This window comes from Fukomys damarensis, unplaced genomic scaffold (genome assembly GCF_012274545.1).
Source record: "Fukomys damarensis isolate Sample0158 unplaced genomic scaffold, DMR_v1.0_HiC HiC_scaffold_14, whole genome shotgun sequence".
Lineage (NCBI taxonomy): Eukaryota > Metazoa > Chordata > Mammalia > Rodentia > Bathyergidae > Fukomys > Fukomys damarensis.
The window spans coordinates 61,641,014-61,663,200 of NW_022900926.1; the positions used below are offsets into that span (position 1 = coordinate 61,641,014).

A 22,187-nucleotide genomic window follows, 5' to 3' on the forward strand; every position below is an offset into this window, starting at 1 on the left:
CTGACAGCCGCCCTGGGCATCAGCAACTCCAGTTCACACCACACACTGCAGCCTGCTCAGGGTCCTGCCGCCTGCCCACCCTGTGGGCCTCAGGCCCGCTCAGTGAGCTCCAGAATGGCTCAGGCCAGCTCTGTCTAATGCACACACACACACACACACACACACACTTGCACACGTGTGCACACACACGCACACCACATCCATATTTTTCTGCTCCTGTCTGTGCTGCTATAGTGAGTGTTCTGTGAATGTTTGTTGAATGAAAACATAAATACAATAGACAGAGGTTAACACATATCTATTACTTGTCTATGTGAATCATCCTGGGAGGAAGCAGCTAAAGCCAACAAAAATCTTTCATTATCTGCCAGGGGTTCACAGATCGGGAGATCTGGGGCTGGCGTCCTGGGCAGGTCTCTCCTGACCCCTGCAGAGCTCTCACTCACCGTGACCAGGCCTATGGTCCTCTCGGTGGCCTGCTCCAACTGTCTATGTCTGCATACATGTGTGGATATGTGTTTACCTCAGAGCAGGAAACTGGGTGCATAAGTCATCATCTGTAGGGACGGACACAGCGAAAGAGGTGTTTAAAATTCTTTTTATGTTTAGGACTGAATTTCCACAGGCCTAAATGTGAACTTTCATGTACTGTATTATGTATCCATCAAGCCATTTTTTAAAAAATCAAGTCATTTTTTAAAAAATCAAGAGGGTGCGCTTGTTTCAGAAAAGTAAATCAATACATTATTTTTTAAAGTCTCAAAGACAAAGGCATGTTTCAAGACATAAGACGTTTTAATACTACAGTCTGTTCTCATGGACTTGAGGAGCCATGTGGACACAGAAGAGGGAGACTGATTCGGGGCCACTGATACTCAGGCCCTACAGGTGTTGGGAATAATCGCCAGGTAAAATGAGCCCTGCAAAGATCGTCCTCTGCGTCAGGCCTTTCTTCGGTTCACCTTGAAGTGGTTTTCCAGGTTTAACCTCATTTTTCTGTGCTGCGTGGCAGTGCGCCCGTGAACTCACATGTTGGGGCTCTCTCCCCATGGGACTGCGTGTGGAGAGGCTTCCAGAGAGGACATGTGGTCAAATGAGGCGCAAGGGGGTGCCTGTGTCCAGGGGGGCAAGAGACTGGAGCTGCACAGGGCGGCTGCTGAGGACACCACGGGGCCAGCCTCTTAGCCGGTGGCCTCGGGAAGCCAGCTCTGCCAAGGGCCTGAGTGAATGACCCCGAACAGCCTCAGAGCTGGGAGAAATGAGGTCTGTCTGTGCCTTGCCACCCCAGTCCTGGGGAAAACGACTCAGCCCCTAGGGGCCAGTGCACGGGGCAGAGTCAGACCTACAGTGACTGAGCAGAAGGCTGGGTATTCTGAGTTCTGATGGCACCACCTGAGTCTGTCTGAAAACAACAAAAATGATGAAATAAAACCACCCACAATGCTCCACCTACTCTTTACTTCATAGTACTTTCTGTAATCTTCCTCCATGCACATAGACTTTAAAAACAGTAAAATAGACCCTTTATGTACGTTCTGTAAGTTTTATTCAGAATATTAGTATTTGTATGTAGATATATATGGAAAAAAGATAAATGACTGATAGATTAGACATATATGTGTGCATGTTTACATTAGGAAGATAGATAAAGAAAGAAAGAAAGAAGGAAAGAGAGAAAATGAAGGAAGAGTTAAAGACTGCTTTTTTCGCTCTGTTTTGGTGTGGTCTGGGTATTTGAAACCAAGTTCCTCTATGTAGCCCTGGCTGGCCTCAAATTTGTGATGATCCTCCTGCTTCAGCCTCCCGAGTGCTGAGATTGAGGTCTGAGCTACCACGCCCAGCAGGACTGTGTGCTCTCAAATCCACCTGTTGGAAACTTACCCTCCCTCCCCAAGTGACAACATTAAGGGCAGGGCCCTGGTGAGGGGGATGAGTGCCCTTGAGGGGTCACTAGCTCCCCTGCCTCCTCCCTCTGCCAGGCGGCAGGTGCAGAGGTCAGGAACCTGCCGACGGAAGATCTCCACCCAGACCAGCGCCGTGCTGACCCCGCGCTCAGACTTCCAGCCTCCAGAAGGCAAAAGAGATGTCCCTGTGGTTTTTAGGCCACTCTGTCTGTAGCAGCCTGAACTAAGACCCGCGTGTACATGAGTGCGTGTGCGCGTGTGGATGTGCATGTGTGTACGACGGTGTGTTTCATAGAAGTTGCGATGAGCAAACCAAAACGTCACTGTGTTCTCATTCCGAGACTCGTGTCCGGGGCATCGGACCACACGAGAGCCTGTCCTTCGCCTCGACGTGAGACGCGGGCTGAGGCACGGAGCGGAGGACAACTGCCCCCGTCACTCACAGCTCTGTGAGCCCCGGAATCTCGTCATTTCTCTGAGCTTCAAAATCCTTCTCCTTAAACCATGCTACCGAGACTCATCAAAGTGTCCTAAACCAGAAAAGGAGTCTGCCAGAGCCCCGAGACCTCAGGGGGCCTTGCGGCCTCCAGCCCTTGGCTTCAGTCTTTCAGGTCTGGCAGAGATCTCCATGACACCACGGTTCGCAACCCACCGTCCTGTCGGCCGCACCTTCCAAGGAGAGGGGCGAGAGCGGCGAGAAGGGATGAGGTGAGCACCGACCCGGAGGCTCCCCTGCTGCTCACACCGCCTCTGAATTCATCCCCAGGTTGCAGCTCCGCACCCTGAAGACGTCGTGCATCTTGACCCTGCTACAACAAGGGCCTCAGCTGCAGTGGGGAAGAACAAGGGAAATGGGTGACAAAGGGGAAAATTCTCTCAGGGGAAATATGCTAAAGTATTCTTCGTTGTTTAATCATGTTTACTCTGAGCCAAAGGCTGGGGTTCCACCTTGACTGGAAATAGTCCCAGGGGTTGGATATTAAGGCCGGCTTGTTCCAAGAGCTGTTACATTCTGGCAAAGAATTTGGTAAGCCACTTGTTAAAACAGATGTTATTAAAATTAAACTGTATAAACAAATAGTCATAGCAAAATAAAATATAGTAACTAAAAGTTATTGGTGAATTCTTTGATGATATTGTATTATCGTACATGGTCTTGGGTTATTTAAATTTACGGTACCTGTTCTAAATAGCAGTACACAATCATGCATCTTTCCCCACTGGCTACTTGAAGTCAGTCAAGGCGACAGTGTGGACACCAGGGGATCCATAGCCTGAGCATAGGACCTTTTTTCTAGTCAGCAAGCTGATTGGTAAATATTTGCCACAGCTCCACTGGATACTGCCTTAAAACATTAAGTAAATAAATCTTCTTTGAAAATCTATACAAGGACTTTCAGGGGGCTTGCATGGCCTGAAACAATCTAGAATGATTGTAAGATGTTGCCATTGGTCTCCCCTGGCTAAAGTTAGGGCAATCTGAGCATGAGAAATAAAAACGTCCAAAAGATGTTACAACACCATGAATTTTTTAAAAATTCATGATACTAAAATAAAGGAGAGGAAACATAAAAAGCACTATTATACAGAACACTGCTAGCTAACGAATGTCTAAAACATAGTGGAATGAGAAAAATCACCATTTCGTAGCCATTGATACAGCAAATGAGCAAGGTAAGGATCTCTGGTAAACCAGTATGGGCCGAGGGGTCGGAGCACAGAATGTCCACCTGCTGAATTCTGTCATGGCAGAGAGAGGGAGAGAGGGAGAGGGGGAGAGAGAGAGAGAGAGAGAGAGAGAGAGAGAGAGAGAGAGAGAGAGAGGCCTACTGAACATATCTTACCAGGAAATTGCACTAACATCGTCACTGAAGAGGACACTGCCATGGTTGATGCAATACCCCAACCTCTACCTTCCTAACCCTCTTGCCAAGAATGTTCACCCTGGATGTAATCATGAGGAAAGAAGCAGATGAACCCACATTTTGGAGTGTTCCGGCAAATAATTGGTTTGAACACCTTAAAATACCATGGTATGTCACATATTCAGAAGGGCTGAGGGATTTTTCTTGACTATATTAAAGAAAACTAAAGGAATCTGATCATGAAAATGCAATGCATTATCTTTGTTTGGTTCCTGATTTTTAAAAAAATAGTATAAAGGGTATTCGGGGACAGTGTGGAACATTCGAATATATATTCTATAATTGGCATTAGTGAATCAATTTTAAGTTTCATGAGTGATAATTTTGCAAGGTATTAGGCTTCTTTTCACATGCCAAAGCAGCATCTGCACCTCGAGAAAATGGGCTCACAGGTACAAGTCACAGAGAACACAAATCTGGCAAAATATTAGGATAGGAGAATGTAGACAGAACGCTGCACAGGTACCTTTACATAGCCTTTCATCCTTCTGTTTATGACTTAATGTTGTGCAAAGTAAAAATTGGAGTAAAATACAAAAGCCAGAAAATATGGAGGGAGGGGAGAAAGGAGAGAGGGAGAAAGGAAGGGAGGACGAAGGGGGATGGAGGGAAGAAGAGAGGGAGAAAAGAAGGGCGGAAGGAAGACAGAAAGAAGGGAGGGAAATGAGGAAGGAGGGCAAGGGAAGGATGGCAGGTAAACAACAGGAAACAGCTAAGGGGAGAGATATTTAACCTTGCATTTAACCCTAATCAAGAAAGTTAAATACCCTTGGTATAAACACACCCTATCATAATAGAAAAAGCACACCAAGCAAGGTACATGGAAATAAAAGAAAATATATCAGTGCTTTTTTACATTTGAGATTAACCTAATTTTGATGCATTCATATTATGCAGCTATATGTAACCATCAAAAACACCTTCTCAAAAAGTAATAAAGGTCATAGAGAAACATTCACGACGTTAAGTAGAAGAAGCACTAAATAAAACGTGACCCTCATTTCATTTTTATTATAGCAGTTACAGACAACAAGACACGTAGAGTTTTGGTTTTATGAATCTCGACAGTAGCACATGCTAGTATAACCATCATCCCCCACGATACAAGACGCACTTAGGACTCTTCTTGGATTCTGGATTTTTGTCATTTACCTACACGCTGAGAGTTTTTCCCCTAGGTCACGACTTTTCTAGTCATTTCTGAATGGTGTCTTCTCTGAAATCTCATTTTTAAACAACTTTTTTCTTTTATAATTAACGATTTTTGGTGCTCTTTCCATAAAATCTTTGCCAACTTCAGTATCTTGACAAGTCCCATTTTTCTTGTTCTTGAAGTCTTGTTTCTGGTTTGCAGCTGGGTCTGTGACTCCTCTTCCGGGGGTGCTGTGCACGGAGTGATGCAACTCAGAGCTGTTTTGTGCACCTCCAGGTTTGACAGAAGCTGTCCAAGGGTGTCAGCCTCAGTGGACTCCTCCCCAGCACCTGAGATCCCCTGCAGCAAAAACCCACTAAATCAGTAGCCCAAGAAGTGGGAGGAATTCCACATAACACGCCAAAACCTCCTCCCTTGGGTTTGAAATTATGATAGAGAACAAAGGGGCCATATCTTAAACAAGACCAGATGCAGTCGAAGAGATGTAGGCACTTTTTAGCTCCTTGGTCTTCGATTCTAGTTACACACATGCATGCTTTTCCTTGGAGACTAGGAAACTTCCTGGATCATTCTATTTTTCTGATGGAAATAGAATTGAGCCTCTAGAATGTTATCCAAGCCATCTCTGCCAGAGACAATACATAGGGACAGGTGGATCTCTACATGATCTAGTATGGAAATGCTAATGTTAAGGAACCACTGTGTTAGGAAAACATTAATACAATGCAATTTGCTGCATGTAGAATATAGCTTAATAAAAGGAACCCAAGAATAATTTATTTGGCATGAACAGAGTTTCGCCCCAAAATTCTCAAAATATTCTCAGAGCAGGGGCACTGGCATCACAGCTAAACTTGTCAGAAATAAAAATTACGGGGCTCTGGTCTGTCCAGCTGGATCAAAAGCTCTGGGAGTGGAGGCTGGAAAGCGTTCAACAACTCTTCCAGGTGACCAAAGTGCTGCGTAGGCACCAGAGCTACTGTCTGTGGAAGACGCCTGTGCCTCTTTGCCACCTCTTACCCACAGCCTCTTAGGTTCGCTTCCCCCCTGTGCTTTCATTTATCTCTCATGTCCTCTCATGGCTCCTACTTTCTTCCTTCCTCTTTTCTCTTCCTCTATCTACCTATGTCTTTCTGTTCTACTTTTTCACTTCCTGTTTCTTTCCTAGCTTGCTTTCTCTTTGAACTGTCCCCTTCTCCAAGATGCACACAAATCTAGCCCTTCTGCTCAGAAGTTGCCAACCTAAGCAAGTCTGTCAAATGGCCACGGTCAGCATTATAAAGAAGTGAAACAGTGCATCAGCTGCTCTGTTCTTAGAACAATGCAGCTGGGAGGATAGAACCAGGCCTGGTACGCTCGCTGGAATCAGTGTGACCCTAACCATGGAGAGTACGCCTGACTCTCACATGCTGATTTGCCACAGAATATCTCCTGTCATAGAAGAGTACAAGGGCTTCAGTCCAGAGCCAACTTACCGGGATATCTGAGCCCTGTGTTAGGATGATGTGCTCACGCCTTCACCATATGATGTAGCTAAGAACCATCCCGGCAGGGAATGCATTACAACACTAATAAGCACTATACTCACTAATATAAATAATATAGATTATTTAATCATTACACTAATAGATAATACTAACACTCATAAAACATTGTTCTTTGGTTGAGCTGGAGTATTTTGTCTTTATTTTAATAGTTGCCTGTAATTGTTTAGTATTAAGTATGGTCTGGGCCTTTTACGTGACCTTTACAGTTATTATGCATTTAAATCTTCCCACAAACCCATGAGTTCAGGACTATTATGCTCTTTATTTTGCAAGCAAAACTGGCATTACAGAGAAGTTAAATAATTTATCTGGGGTTATCTTGTAGGGAAGTAGTACAAATGGGATTTTCGTACAGGCATCTAGCTTTGGGGTTTGTTGTAGTCAGGGTTTTGCCAAAGGACTATATTTACTACAGGACGCATAATTCATAGGATTACTTTATGATAATTACCCCCAAAAATCAAATGCAAAGGAGTGCAAGAGACCAACCACACACTAGAAGCCCATCAGCTGAGGGCGTGGGTCCTAAAGTGTCCCACACAAGTTCAGCTGAAAGCCTAGAGCCCAAGGCAGTGTCCTCCTCGAGTCCAGCCAGTGGCCTGGAGCCCACAGCGATGTCTCCTGCTCGTCTGCATTGAGGATCTGCACCCCGAAGGCCCAAAGGCCAGTGGTGGAAGCCAGAAAACCTACGCCGGTGAGGCTGAGGGATCCACTTTGGAGCCAGGAAGTGATGATCACAGTGAAGACCAGAGCTCCCCTGACAAGAACAGCAGCTGTTCCCTGGGCCAGCAAGGTCCTGAGCTCCTCCTCTGACTAGAACAGCTGAGTTCACACCAGGAAAACCATCCACAGCAAGCTTCTAGAAAGTCAACAACCCCTGATCTTCCCCTCCAGGTCTCTTTTTGTGCCTGTTGAGAGCAATCCTCAGGAGGGTCCTCCAGGACCAGACCGGGCTGATTCTGTTCAGCTGGGCCTTACAAGTTGCCCATCAGTCAGTCCACCACAGGGCTTACATCACGATGGTGATGTTACACTGTGAGAATGAGTCAACTGACACGCAGAGTGCCTGAATTTCATACGCCTTCATACTTCACATGAACAGGCCAGGTTCATTCAGTATTTCCCAGTCCTAACCATTTCATTTGGAAATAGTGTGCTGAGATAGGACAAATGTTAGTCCGGGAGCCGCGAGTGATTCATTTTAAGCCCAGGGTCAAAGGGAACCTGGATGACTGGGGAAACTCAAGTTTATCTCAGCGGATCACAATTTCTTCTAACAGGAGAGTTTGGGACTTCATTAGATCATACTTAGACTTCTTTCTGATCCAACTTTCCATAAATTATAAGAGGGAATTACAGTCCCAGGAAATAATTAACCAGGGATAGAATGGTACTCAGAAGCATAATTAATCAATTTTCTAATTATTCCTTTAGCTGTAATATAAACAACTCACTCTGCCCTAATTCTTGGTTATTAAGACAGAAGTGGTTGCTACTGTGTGAACAGCATGCATAGAGCTAAAATATAATAAAGGCCAGGAGTAAGGGACTGAATTAATTTCCTATTGCTACTGGAACAAATTATCATAAATTTAGTGGCCTAAAACAACCCAAATTTATTATGTCCTTCCAAATATGTAAGAGCCTTTTCAAGTCACATCTTTGTAACAAGAAAATCTCCACAGATTAACCTCTCTGCAGATCAGAGCAAAGAACTGCAACTTCGACCCCAAACACAGGCAGCAGGACTGGTGCTGACATTGGTCTCCCCACCCCAGGCTTCCCTTTCCAAAAAAGCAGAAAATTTCAGTTTCTCCTGAGAGAAGAGCAGTGTCGCCATTCTGAGCCACTCTTGTTAAACAACTCCTGCTGTTAGGAAACTATATCAACAAACTGGAAACTGAAGAGTACATGGTTTTTATGGAAACCAATAGATGCCAAAAAAGTACTTGCTGAAATATAAAATCTACCCTTGTGTTTCAAATCCGCTCATTAAGCTAGCAATGAGAGAGACCTTCACAAGTAAACTCACCGTAGAGGACCTGATGGAACTCTAAGTCAGAATCGATTCTGCAGAGCCAGTGCTCCTGGGGGATTCCGTCAACTCTGATGCCTAGCTCATAATGTGAGTAAATAGCCACAATCCATAGACATTTGGTTTAAAGGGCCAATAATGTCAAAACAAGGACATGTAGGGATCAAAAACAAACAAACAAAAACATTATTTTTTTAAAAATCTACAAAAAGTGTCAAGTATGGTGGTGCATACCTACAATCCCCAACACTTGGGAGGCTGAATCAGGACAATCTGAAGTTCAAGGACAGCCCACAAAGTTTAGTGGCTGAAAAGAGAAAAAGAACCCTGGAGGCAGCTCAGTGGTAGAGGGTTTACCTGACATATGCAAGCCCTTAAGTTCCATCCCCAGTAACACACGGGCATGGGCACATGCGCACGAACACACACACACACACACACACACACACACACACACACACAAATGTACGTGTGAGGAGGAAAGTAAGAAAGGAAGGAAAGAAGAAAGACAAAACATCCACAGAACATAACTCTGGAAATTTAAAAATTTATGAGAAAAACAAAACAAGGCAAAACAAGAGAAAGATTCTGCAGATAAAGTTGAAAGAATCCCAGAGATCACCAAAAAAAGAAAAAAAAATGATGATGATGATGATGAAGAGACTGAAAATAATGGCAAAAAAAAACATTACGAGAAGCGCAAGCCGCAAGATCCAGTACCTTAAGGTGCCTAGTGTGGTGGCTCTCCTGAGGGCAGGTCCCATTCTGGGCGCCCACGACAGCAGAGCCAGAAAGGTGTCCCCAGTCAGTGAGTGTCTCCTACTGAGGCAAACATGCAGTTACATTCAGAAGCCTGGGGCTCAGCTAGTGATAGGCACATGAAAACTCTCCCGGAAGGAGCATAAGATTGTACCAGAAGAGAACTAGCTCCCTACAAAGCTAGGCCAAGAACAAAACTTTCAATCTTGCAGTTTGGACACTGGATGTTGATTTAAGAAAAGAAACCTCATGATGTAAGAAACAGGAGTGTGTGGGAGTAAAGAAGCCTGCTTCAAAGTAGTTTGAAAGAGCTGGGTCCTCTTTCTTGTAAAGCAACAAATAAGTAGAACATTAAATAAATGGGGGCTGGAGATTTAGCTCAATGGTACCATCACCTGCCTTGCAAGCACAAGGTCCCACGTTTGATCCCCGGTACCAAAAATAAATAAATAAATTAATTAGTTAAATAGAAGAATAGCAGTAAAATTATCATTTTAGAAATATGAAAATAAATATTATTATAACTTAATGGTTTGAAAATATTTGACTTAAGAGAATGAAAAATGGAGATAAGGAAAGCTGGAAGGACATTGTTCTGTAACATTATATGACTTAACGATTATGTACTGGTATTCATTTGATAAAATTAAATGAATCTAATATAAAATGAGCAAGGCCTGGATAAAATAAAAATGAAGCTGCTCATGAAGGACATAAAAGAAAATACGTAAAAATAGAAAAGTACAGCATGGCCCCAGAAAAGAAGCCTCAGTACTGCGTGCCCATGCAGGTCCAGCCTGAGTCCCCCACAGAAGTGCGTGCAAAGACACTTCTCTAGACATCATGCTGTTCCCTTACACCGCGCGGTCTTCATACGCTGTACCACACAACCCATAAGAGATTGTTATTTTAGCCTTAAACAGTTTAGTTATAACTTGAAGAGATTTGTTTAAGCTCTTAAAATATTTACTCCTTGGGATGGATCCATATTTATATCTGGCATCACTTTCTTTTTTCCTGAAGGGCCTCCATTACCATTTCTAACAGTGCAGATCTGGCTCTAGGAATGTTATCCAGGTGATGACTAACCCACTGTAGACACGTGTGGTAATTTTATGTACACATATGTGTGTGTGCATTTATTTTTTTGCTTGTAGGCCTTCCATAATAAAAACAAAATTAAAGGCACAGGGTGTGAAAATACAAGTCTAACTGAGAAGACATAGTTGCATAACACAATTGACAAAGGGTTAGCATCCAAAACACATGAAAAAGTTCTCCAGATTTTAAGACTATAAAGAATCAAGTTAAAAAGTCAAGAATTTAGAGGACAACATTGAAAAGAAAATAATGCACCAAAAATCATACAAACATATTCAACTCTGTTATGGAAATGTAAATTAAAATCACAAATACTCTTTCACAATGACCAGAGAAACAAAAGAATTAATGTTCATCATCAGCAAGCATTAGCGTGGATGGAATCAAAGTTTAAGGATCGCAAGTGTGCATATAAATTGAGGCCACCGCTCTGGGGACAACCTGAAAATGCGCGGTCGGTGCCCCATTCCTGGCTGGCAGGTCTGCTTCTAGATCTTCCCCACCAGAATGTGTGCAGGAGAGGTCCCAGCATGATGCCCGAGCTCTGCAGAATTGGAGGTCATTCAAAAAGTGTGGGTAAGTCCCAGCACACTTTTGCAATCCTATGCCACACAGACCCGGAAACAAGATGCAGACACACTTATCAACGTGGGTCAGCTATAAAGTTACAAAACTGACCCAGCAAAGGAAGTGAGCACATCATATGCAACGTGGGACTCCCCTTCAGGTCAAGTGGAAAGCCACACAACACTGAAAAGTACACTGACTAGAGTAATAGTTGGCACCTTAACCTGGACAAAGTACATTGCAGTGTTTGTGGCTATCATTTTTCACAAATGTCTGCAATGATATCTGTGTCAACTGTATTAAGGAAAATGTGATAATATTCTGTGTGAGTTTGGAGCAAAACTAAGTGACATCTTAAAGCTCTTCTAGTTATATTTAACTGAAGGGTTTGGTTGCTGTCACTCGAAGTCTTCCTTTCAGCTTTGTTTTTCTGGTTATCTGCACACCCCCAAATTAGAAGCTGAGATACATTATGGGGAACACTGACCAACAGCACTTTTCCTGCGTAACACAATACCTCAAAAACCACATTTTGTACCACTGCCTTTCTTCAAGGAATAGAAAGTGCTCAAGGTCCACGGAACAATTTGATTCACAAGTTTTACCAAGCAGGGTGCTGAGGACAGGAGAAAGAGAAGACATAAGGCTGGATTTCCAAGTCTTATGTCTGATACATGAGAAGTCACTGGGAAATTAATATCTCGGAAAGTAGATAGTCCAGGAAGCCCTCCATTCTGCTGGAGTTGCATAAGTCAAGCCAGATCCACAGGGAAGGAGAAATGAAAGTGACCAGCTGGAGCTTTACTGTCTTTTCTGATTGCGAGTCTCTCTGGACATCACACATTTACAAGACAAACTCCAAGCAAATAAAACTTAGTGTCAAAAGATGTACTTTTCCACCCATAGCTATAGTAACATTACTAGAACACTAAGAGGGATCGATGCACTTTGCTGAAAATTCCTTTGCAGAACCTTTGGAATAATGAAGCATCTCTGGTTTACACATGATATTGATCACCGGACTGGGAAAACATGCTGTATGTGATTACTCGAAGCTCCTGCATGAACACTGACTGGTGTGAAAGTTGTAAATTTTGGTTTACAGTTACCATTTAGAATAGAGATAAATGATTTCTAGCCAGGCACTGTGATACACACCTATAACCCCAGCCTCAGGAGGCTGAGGCAAGGCAGTCACCACAAGTTTGAGGTCAGCCTAGGCTACATAGTGAGTTCAAGGCCAGCCTAAACTACACAGCAACACCTTGTCTCAGAAAAGCAAAATAAAACAGAACAAAAACTGTTCATTTCTGCAACATCAGTTGCCTTTGTTATTTTATTAAATATTATTTATCTCTGCAGGCACAACTAAATCACCAAGATAACCTTTAACAACAGCAGTATTACTATCTTCTCCTTCTAGAGTATTATCTGTAGACTCAGAAATCAGCAAAACTTGCAAGATAAATTTAGATACGTTTTGTGTATAAGTCCTATAAATTCCTGCCTCACACGGGGTACAGCTTGGCTCCTGCACGTGTCCCGAGGCTGACTGTCACTGAAGCTGCAGTGGTCACCTGTGGCCCCTTGGGAGGCAGTGGGACCTTCAGAAGGTGGGGCCTCTTGGACCAAAGTAGATCACTGGGAAGATACCACTGGGGGCTGTGAGGAGCTTGGTCCCTTTCCGTCTCCTTTTTTCGTGTCTCACCACAAGCCCAAAGCCACAGGGGCCAGCAACCATGGACTGAAACTTCATAAACCGTGAGCTAAAATGAGCCATCTCCCTCACAACCAGCAATCTTATCAAACACACCACTGAGTTAAGTATAACTGTGCTGGCTCAAAGAACAAAGAAAATCTAAATCCTGGGTATTTTTCAAAGGCCCTTTAGACAGTTACTAGGAAAAGTTAAAATTAAAAATAAGTAAGTAAGGGGCTGGGGATTTAGCTCAGTGGTTCCACCACCTGCTTAGCAAGAGTTAAGGTCCCAAATTTGATCCCCAGTACCACAAAAACAAAGACATAAGTAAACAAAAAAGTATGTGCAGAGAGATTAAAAGGCCCTTTAATTCTAATTCCTTATCTATAATACCTCGTAAACCTCAAAGTGAAATGAATATTCCTGTGTTTCTGCCCTTGTTTTGTTATTTCTATGGCAAGAGGGAGAAGTGATAGTACATATCTGTAAAGCCAACGATAGTCTGTTGACAGCTTACTTACGACTTCCTGGCGCACAGCTGACTAAGTCGAGGAAAAGGCAAGTGCCCTGTGATTGAACCACCACCGAAGGACTTAGATTTATTTTTTCTGTTTTTTCTTTTGTGTCATTTACAAGGTAAACCAGTGACTTCTTGATTAAATCACTGTCGTTTTTCTGTCATCATAGTGCCTTCTGTACCTCCATTTTGCCGCTAATCTGACTGAAACCTGAAAGTCTTCTGTAGACAAAAGCTGAGTGTGAGAGACAAAGGTGACCTGCCGCACCCCTGACACCCTGAGGGCGAGAGCAATGGGGAGGCCTCCAGCGGCCAGGCGATCCCTGCATGCACCGTGGCCTCGGACTGCCTCAAAATGGCTGCCTCCGAGCGCCTCACACAGGCTCGGCTACTACAACCTGGACCCTAACACTCGAGCCAGAATTCACCAGAGGGATTTCCAGTATAAATTTCAGACTTAAAAAATAGATTTAAAGGAAAATCAAAGCAATAAAGCAAAGCTATGAAGCACATTTTCTGAAGTACTGTATTTTGTATAATTTGGTTTGCCTCCTCTTTGAAATTAGAAATTGCACTTTAAATTGTAATGCTTCAAGCCAGATACCACAGATGGTTAAAAAAAAAAAAAAAGTGTAACCAAAAAAGTAGGTATGTAGGAAGAAAAAAATAATAAAAACCAGATGGACTTTTAAATCATTTTTGGTGTTCATTATAAAGTAGGTACTTTGTTCACACTGTTGTCTTAAATAAACAAAATGATAGAATTTATAAAACATTATATCCAACTTTTTAAAAAATTGATAGACATAATTCACAGAAAACAATCTGAAAAATATCTATGCCAAATAGCTATTTTTAGTGATGGGGTTGCATTTTTTAACTTGCAGAAGTATATATCCCTGTCTACATACCAATCCTAAATATGTGTAGCTGTACAATGCATAAGTTTACCAGATGTGTACTGTGTACTCTATGGATGTGTACCTGGTAGGTGAAAAATATATCTGACATGTGCCAGACAACAGTCAATGGAGGGTCAATATGTAACTGTGGTCCCATCAGATTACAGCTCCCGGTGAGGCCTTGGCCATTTTAGGTTGTGTAAGTACACTCCTTCTTGTTCATGTAAAGACAAAATTACCTGATGAGTTTCTCAGAATGTATCTCTGCCATTAAATCAGGTACTACTGTATGTAGCTTTTCTAACAGGAAAATAAAGGTTTTATTTTTTGGGTTTTTTGAGACAGGGCCTGGCCATGTAGTTCAGGCTGGCCTTGAACTCACTATGTAGCCCAGGCTGGCCTCAAGCTTTTGATGATCCTCCTGTCTCAGCCTCCTGAGTGCTGGCATGACAGGTGTGAGCCACCATGCCCAGGCAAAAAAAAAAGAGTTATTTTTAACTTTAAATAAATTAGCCAGGGGTAGTGGAGCTTACATAAGGTATGCTGGAGACTAAGGTAGGAGGATGGGAGTTAGAGCCCAGCCTGGGCAACTGAGTGACTTAGCACAACCCTGTCTCAAAATAAAAAGGAAGGATGGAGATGTGGCTGTATGAAAGCCCAGGTTTGGGCCCTGGCACTGCAATAAATTTAAAAATACAGAGATGGGGCTTTTTATTTCACTGAGACTTGCAGCTCAAACCCTGAAAAGTGTGACGATTCAGTCATTCATTTATTCAGCAGATACTCTTTGAGTGCAGTTTAGGCTGGCACAGAAGAGGACTCAGCACACAGACGCTCACTCCTCCACCCCTTCCTGCCGTAGAGCATAGGATGGGCCAGCGATAAGTAAGGAACTGTATGCAGGCAGCATGCACGTTACAACAACCACAACAAAGAACTGGCTGGGAAACTCCAGCCTGCTGCCTCTCACTTGCGGGCTGTCATGTCCAGAGTGGCATGGTGCGGTGCTATCAGCAGCACTGCACTGTGGAAAGCAAGGGTTATGGTACAAAGCAAGACAGCAGGTCTCTGGACAATTGCACAGAACTGTGTGGAAAAAGATGGGGTTTGAGGCCCGCAGGTGTGTCTGAACAGCCAAAAAGCGGGTAAGCGGCCAAGCAAGGAGCACCTGCATCCTGAGCAGAAGCCACGGCCTCAATGCACTTGGGAGAGATTCTGGGGGACACAGTGAGGCTTTCTAAGGAAAGCCCTAGAACATAATGAAGAAAAGCAATGAAGGCTTGGAGCTTTGCCCTAAAAGTTACCTGTGGTTGAATTAAAGGGGAAGCTAACAATAAGATAAGTCGCCAGGTGTGGGGCACACAGCTATAATCCCCACAACCCAGAAGGCAGGAGGACCATGAGTTTGAGGCCAGCCTGAACTACATTTTGAGACCCTGTTCAAAAAGCAAAAGGAAAAGTTTGGTGACAGAATTTGAAGTAAAGTACATTTAAACACAGTAGACTGGTGCCACCACTGTGGAAAACAGTATGGAATTACATCAGAAAATTAGGATTAGAAGTCCCATTTGACCCAGCTATCCCTCTGTTGGGTATCTACCCTAAAGAATTAAAAGAAGCACACCACAGTGATATGTGCTCACCCATGTTCATAGCAGCACAGTTTGTAATAGCTAAAACTTGGAAACAACCCAATTGTCCCTCAACTGGAGACTGGATAAGGAAGATGTGGGGGTTTTCTATAAAATGGAGTACTCCTCAGCCATAAAGAAGGAGAAACTAGAGAAATTTATAGTGAAGTGGGTGCATATTGAGGCCATACTCAAGCAAAATAAATAGAACACACTTGAGTAAATACCGAATAGTTTTTCTGGTGTGAAAAACTGAAAGTGTAAATAAGGATCAAAGGTATAATAGATAAGGTGAAATAGGAAATAGGAAGAAAAGGTGCAAAGAGGTAGTGGGAGGGGTAGGGAAAAGGAAAGAAGGGAATGGAATTAATATGAGAAAAGGAAAAAATGGAAACAAAGTCTTTGTAAACAGGGAAGGGTGGAGGGGGTGAAGGGAGGGCTGGGGAATGGGGAAAAAATAAGAACCTAGTTACATCATGTAAAGGTACAAGTTCCCATCTATGAGTGTCAGCATATTGTACACCTAACATGTACCAATAAACAATGAATTAAAATTTAAAATTTTTAATTAAAAATAAAAACACATAGCAAAGCAATGTTTGGTCCAAGATATTTTGCAGAGATCAGAGTGAGACAAGGAAAGCCAGTAAAAGTATAAAGGCCCAGAATAAGTAGGAGTGGGCAGGCCAGCCACATGGAGGACAGAAGCCAGGTTCTCTTGCTGACCCAGTGGGACCCAGGGCAGGGGTGGAGAGCTGAGGGACCGCAGGCAGGGGCTGGAGCGGGGACTCATGCTGGCTTTGCGGGGTGCTGACCCGAACAGTGGGATGAGCCAGTGAGCAGAGACCGCAGCCCTGCTCGGCAGACCGGCAGACCGGGAAAGTGACCCAACAGGACCCTGGCGTGCAGGAGGGAGCCGTCAGGAAAGCAGAAGCAGAAAGAATGATGCTAGAGCAGCCGAAAGGAAAGTAGGATGTGAGAGAATTAAAGTTGATTTATGGTGAATATTTGTTTTCACATCTTTTCCATAAAATTTAAAATAGGCAAAGTTGCAGGAGTTTGGGATATGAATGAATTGCTTGTATCAAAAATGAGAAAAGCAGAATTTGGAGGTAAACCGATTTGAGGGGCTGGGGTCAAACCCAGCCTTGTACACGGGGCTGGGCAGATGCTGTACTGCCGAGCTCCAGCTCCAGTACGAATGGACTCTTCTGAGGAGATCAATGTAGCGCAGTGATATTAATTCCGAAACAAAAGCCTGATAGGAGTGGCTTCTCCAGGGCCGGGGGTGTAGTCCTGGGGCACCGCGCCTGCCTCGAAATCGCAAGGTCCTGAGTTCGATCCCTGGTACCAGAAAAAAGGGAAGGACTTCTGACATGCAGGCATGGAAGTCGTATAACAACTGACCGCGTTTTAAAATCACACCCTAATCTGCAAGTATTCAGGGCGCTAACGCTGCAGTGCAGAAATCTTTGAAGCTAAGCGCAATTTCTCTGTGACTCTCAAAAGATCCTTGTCCTGCTCGGGGACAAAAAGCCGTCACACTCCGGGTAAAGAGAAGCTTTTCACCACAGCGTTTCCAGATCTAGGGTCAGAGCATCAGTTTCTTCTTAAGAACCTCTTTATTTTTATTTTTGAAAGCGTCACTCAATAAGAAAAAACAGCAGGGAAGAAACTTTTGCAAATATACAAAGTTCTGCCACATCTAATAGCCAGAGTCATCTGTCTTTTTCAATCTTTACGGTTATCGGAGAGCTATAAAAAGAAGACACCACATTTTCGGTTGTTCTGAAGAACTGTCTTTCCTTCCCTAAACAGTTTGCTTACTGTCGTCTAGAGACTGTTGGGAAAAGTGTTTACAGAAGCACTTCGCGGGGTGACCGGGAGATCCCTGCCCGACGGGCCCACCCACGCCTCACAGACCTGCTCTCCAGCGCCCCCTTGGCGCCCGTTGAAGAGTTACATGTTACAAAGCCCGCGTTTGCGTGACAGAAGACCCCCAGCTCCTCCTCCTGAGGTGTTGCGCACAAGCACAATGCTGTCAGACCTTCACTTTAGTTATTCGAGTTGGTTCCGCCCCAGCACAAAGATATTATGTGATGTCAGCACCAGCAGCACACGTGGGACAGGAATGCCAGCCCTGGCCAAGGGTCTGCAGAGACCCCCTTCTCCCTCGCAGTGGCCCCAGCAGCACACCCACAGTACCGGAGGCAGGCTGGATGGAACATACCACCACAAGCCAGATTCACGCGCACTCTGACACACACCTGCAAACCCAGCTACCTGGGAGGCTGATGCAGGAGGACTGCAAGTCTGAAGGCAGCCTGCACAATTCAGGAAGACCCTGTCTCAAAGTAAAGACAGCGAGAGCTGAGCGCTCCTGGGTTCATCCCCACTAGTGGAGGGGAGAAGAGCCAGGGACCCCCAGTCTGAACCACAGTCCTTCAACTGGGAGCCTCACCTGCTCAAAAGGGAGCTCAGCCTACAGTTGCCTCTTCAAAGCTCAGGTTCTCCTCCACCTACAAACCCTAGTTCAAGAGTGCAGTTTCCTGAATTTCACTGAGATATCAGGACCAATTTTGCCCTATGAAATTTGCTCTTTATTTATTCTCCCTACAATACTTAAAAGCCCCACCGAAGCAGATGCAAGCTAACCATTGCCTACTACTCCCGCAGGAACAAGACAACAATCACGTGGAGTGTGTTCTGTCTTTTGTCCCCCAGGGGGGACAATGTGGTTTCCTATTAGCTGAAGAAAGATCATTTTGTTAGGGCCCCTCTTTCTATGAAAAGGAAATGGAGGCCAGAGTGGTAGAGAAACTGGAAAATCATCTCATAGCCAGGAAGGAGTCTACTTCCTATCTCTGATTTAGACTCTTCTCAGACACCACAGCACCTCCAGACACTGGAGGAAAACAAAGAAACCTCATTTTCTATTTTCCTCTCTTTCTCTGTACCTCAGCAGGAGAGAAGGTCTCCAGGAGAGAGAGGACTTAACTGTGCAGTCTGCTGTTACCACTTGGACTGTAGACCAGGCTGGAGCAAGGGGAGTGGGAGGTCATACTTATAGGGAAGAGCGCCTCCAAATCCCCTACAACATGCTGGTGCCCCAGTGTCTATGGACTAAAAGGCCAGCTCAGAGAAAGCACTTTTCTTGGCCACTGCACAAGGAGGAGCACAGCTGCGCTGGCAGCTGCACAATTCCCAGGGCCACCAGGCAGCCATCCAGGTCCTCTGAGAGCAGTCAGAGCTGGAGCAGGCTTTCCTCAGTGCTTGGAGAGATGCACAGAGCTCCCAGGATAAGCAGATCGAGAAGCTACAGACTTGAAGCAGAGAGTGCTTCCTTCCCTAGGCTGGGCAAGGGACTGCCCAGCACTGGACTGGTGCACACAGGCATGCACAAGGGGAGGGACTCTAGGTGAGGTGCACATGCCCAGTACCACAGGGTTCGCAGTTGTATTTGGTTCCTCTTTTTCTGACTTCACAGATCTTAGAATTTTGAGGGACCTCAGAGTCAGTGAGAACCAAACACCCGTGAGTGGAAGCACCCTAAGCACCCTTAAAGTCTTTCATCCGGGGACTGAAGAGAAAGTCTGAGTTTTAACTTGGCAAGTTGTGCTAATAAAATATTTCCAAAGAGAGAGAGGTTTGAGCCTGCTACCTAAAAATACTATCTGTCTCCGAATTTCACATTAAAGTTCTCTCTTCATGCCTTCATGGCACAGGCAATGGAGCCTCTTTGCTGTTTCAGGCAAAGTTGCCTTATTGAAAGGCAACTTTCAATAAGAATGATTCAGAAAATGCCTGTTAACTGCCAAGTACTTTACCTGTACAGGCAGAAAACAAATAAGTAGAATGTGGTCCTATTGTCAGGGAGCTTATAAAAAAGAAATTATAACAAAAGCAAGAAACTGGGCAAATCTATTCTATCCATTTCGCTTTGGAACCACTGATTCCCTCCTGAGCTCCTGTCCTGAATGTTTAACAAGCTGGTGACCCTGTCTTTCCAGTGTCCCAACACGAAGAGGCCCACACTACATGAAGCCCTTTTCATCTAGAGTTGACTGTCCAGTTTTTATTAAGTCATTTTATTATCAGTGTCATCCAAATAGAAGATCTGGAAGTCACTGTTATTCCACCCTTTCCCTCAGATTCATCCTTGCATCCTGCTGAGAGTCTTCTCTCTGAGGCTTTCCATCCCCTGGTCACTCAGGCCTCTGTATCTGGGAAGAGATGGCCATGCGCTCTTGCTGTTGCTCTTGCTTGAAGAGTTCATTTCTCTGACTCCTCCCCGTTACTCTCTCACTATTGAGTGTGCTGTTATCTGAGAAATGTCCCAGCACACCTCACTGAGACTTTTTGCTAGCCGGAGCCTGCAGTATGTGATGCGTCCGTCACAGGGGCGCGTGCTAGTGCGTGTGCACTGCGCACCTTCATTCTCCCCCCCGCCATCTCTCTGCTCCCTTCCTCTCACGGACTTTGACTCACCTGCTCAAAGGTCTGGGGTATCTAATCCTGACTTGCAGAGAGCCTGATCATCTTAGCTTCAGGTTGCCACATCCCGCCTCCGGCGCTGCCAGCCGCACCGGAAGCCCCTATCTGACGTTTCTTTTTCTCAGAATGCTTCCACCTCCTCTGCACCAGCAGCACCCCAGGGAGCCTTTCCCTGCTCATCAGCTCACCTTCCCTCTCCCCCAGGTGCCCGCATTCCTATATGACATTACAGGACTCTCCTTACTATTATTGTGTGTCTTCTATTACGTATCCATGAGCATCCGGAACGGAAAAGAGGGCGTGCTAGGTGATTTAGAGGATCCAAGATGAGCAAAACTTCTTCTCTAAGAAACGGAGCAGACTCAGAAAGTACATTAATCTGTATTAGTATTTAAGTACTGTAAGAAAATTAGAAAGTCCTAAAATTTGGATAGCACTTTCTATTGTCTTAAACATACTAGATTCTCCATGAATATATACTTATTAGATAATTTATAATAAATGATGAAAATGGACACACTACAAAGTAATTTATCAAACATTATCCACTAACCCAATGACAAAGGTTAGAAAACTGGAGATGCCCGATGTTCTACAGGCAGTTCTCAGCCAAAGATAGACTTTTTCCAGGATCAGGGACTGAATACGGGGCCTTCATGCTGAGTGACGCCTACACCTTTTTTTTCCTGAGACAATCCACTAAATCGCTAATTTGAGCAAGCTACACTCAAACTGGCAGTCCTGCTGCCTCAACTCCCCAGGGTGTACCACCACACCCAGGTTCGTATTTCTTTAATGTTCTGGTCTGCCCAGGTCTTGGGCTATGATCTAACAGAGGTGTGTGAGATTTGAGTTGTTCTGGAGGTGGGCAGAACTTGAGAGCCAATAAAGTGTTTACACAGATCCTGATTTTCAGGTCTGTAGCTCTAAACTGCCCCTGCAAATCCCTTCTTTCCAGGGGGAATTAAGCACCCTGGTTTCAACCATGGAGGCAGCAGGAGAGTGCCTGAAGATAGCTGCACAGATGTGCCGTGTGTACTGTTTGTGACGAGCCCGTGTAGACGATTAATCATTAGCTTGTGTTCCGCTGGGGGGACAGAGTGATTGAACCCCAAGGAGTTGCATGACGGAGCCCCTGAGGAAGATCTGCTGCCCTGAGCTCAGTCACGCTGCCCCCGACTAGGCCGGAGTGAAGGCTGGGCGGCGGTACCCCTCCTGGGGGCAGCCACAGGGAGTCCAGGGATTGTGTGACAGCTGACATAGGGACAGCCCTGACCTCCTTATGCGGTGACAGACTAGATCCACCCGCTATCCACTCACAGGCAGGTAGCACCAGGGCCTAAAAGGAGCTTGTGAGCAATAATCGAGAGTTGTGACTGTCACAGTAACACTTGAGAAAGGTACTGCCTCCCGTGAATAAGGAGATAACATTTCTCTGTGTGGGGCCTCCGCCTGCCATGTGATTTCCCATACAGGTGGAAGGAAAGAAAGAGCAGAAAAGCGAACTGACAGGCTCTTTATAATGAATACATTGATGGGTCTTATGAAAGTACAAAAAGTCCCTGTAAAACACCTAATTTCTCAGAAAACAGTGTATATGTTTGCCATGAAGTTTACCCCAAACTGAAAGCCAAGGCCAGAGGTATAATTGGGACTCAATGAAAGAATCCAGACCAAGGATAAAAAGGAGGCTAAGTACCGTGAAGTGAGGAAAGCAACCAAAGAATACACGAATAGGAGCATTAGTTCTTCTTGGAAAGCACCCCCGAAGTGATTCTGCAGACTCTCCAGCCTCCTTTGGGCTGAGGCCTCCTAACGGAGACAAAAGGTTAACGGTAAATATTTCACTACTGGCCTGAATTCCTGGCTTGGTGCAATCGGGAGCAGCTGTGATTACTCCCAGATTTGGAAGGCAGCTCAAGTCTTCCTAACCCCAAAGGTACAAAGAATGGT

At 44.7% G+C, this 22,187-nt stretch overlaps 1 long non-coding RNA gene across 1 annotated transcript; it reads right to left on the reverse strand.

Moving 5' to 3' along the window:
- Positions 1-328: 328 nt before the first annotated feature.
- Positions 329-20,439, reverse strand: LOC104855232. The gene is made up of 3 exons (XR_778351.1): positions 20,229-20,439; positions 2,557-2,731; positions 329-557 (listed from the first exon to the last, which is right to left on the reverse strand). It is a non-coding gene; the product is annotated as an uncharacterized LOC104855232 (long non-coding RNA).
- Between the last annotated feature and the right edge of the window lie 1,748 nt (positions 20,440-22,187).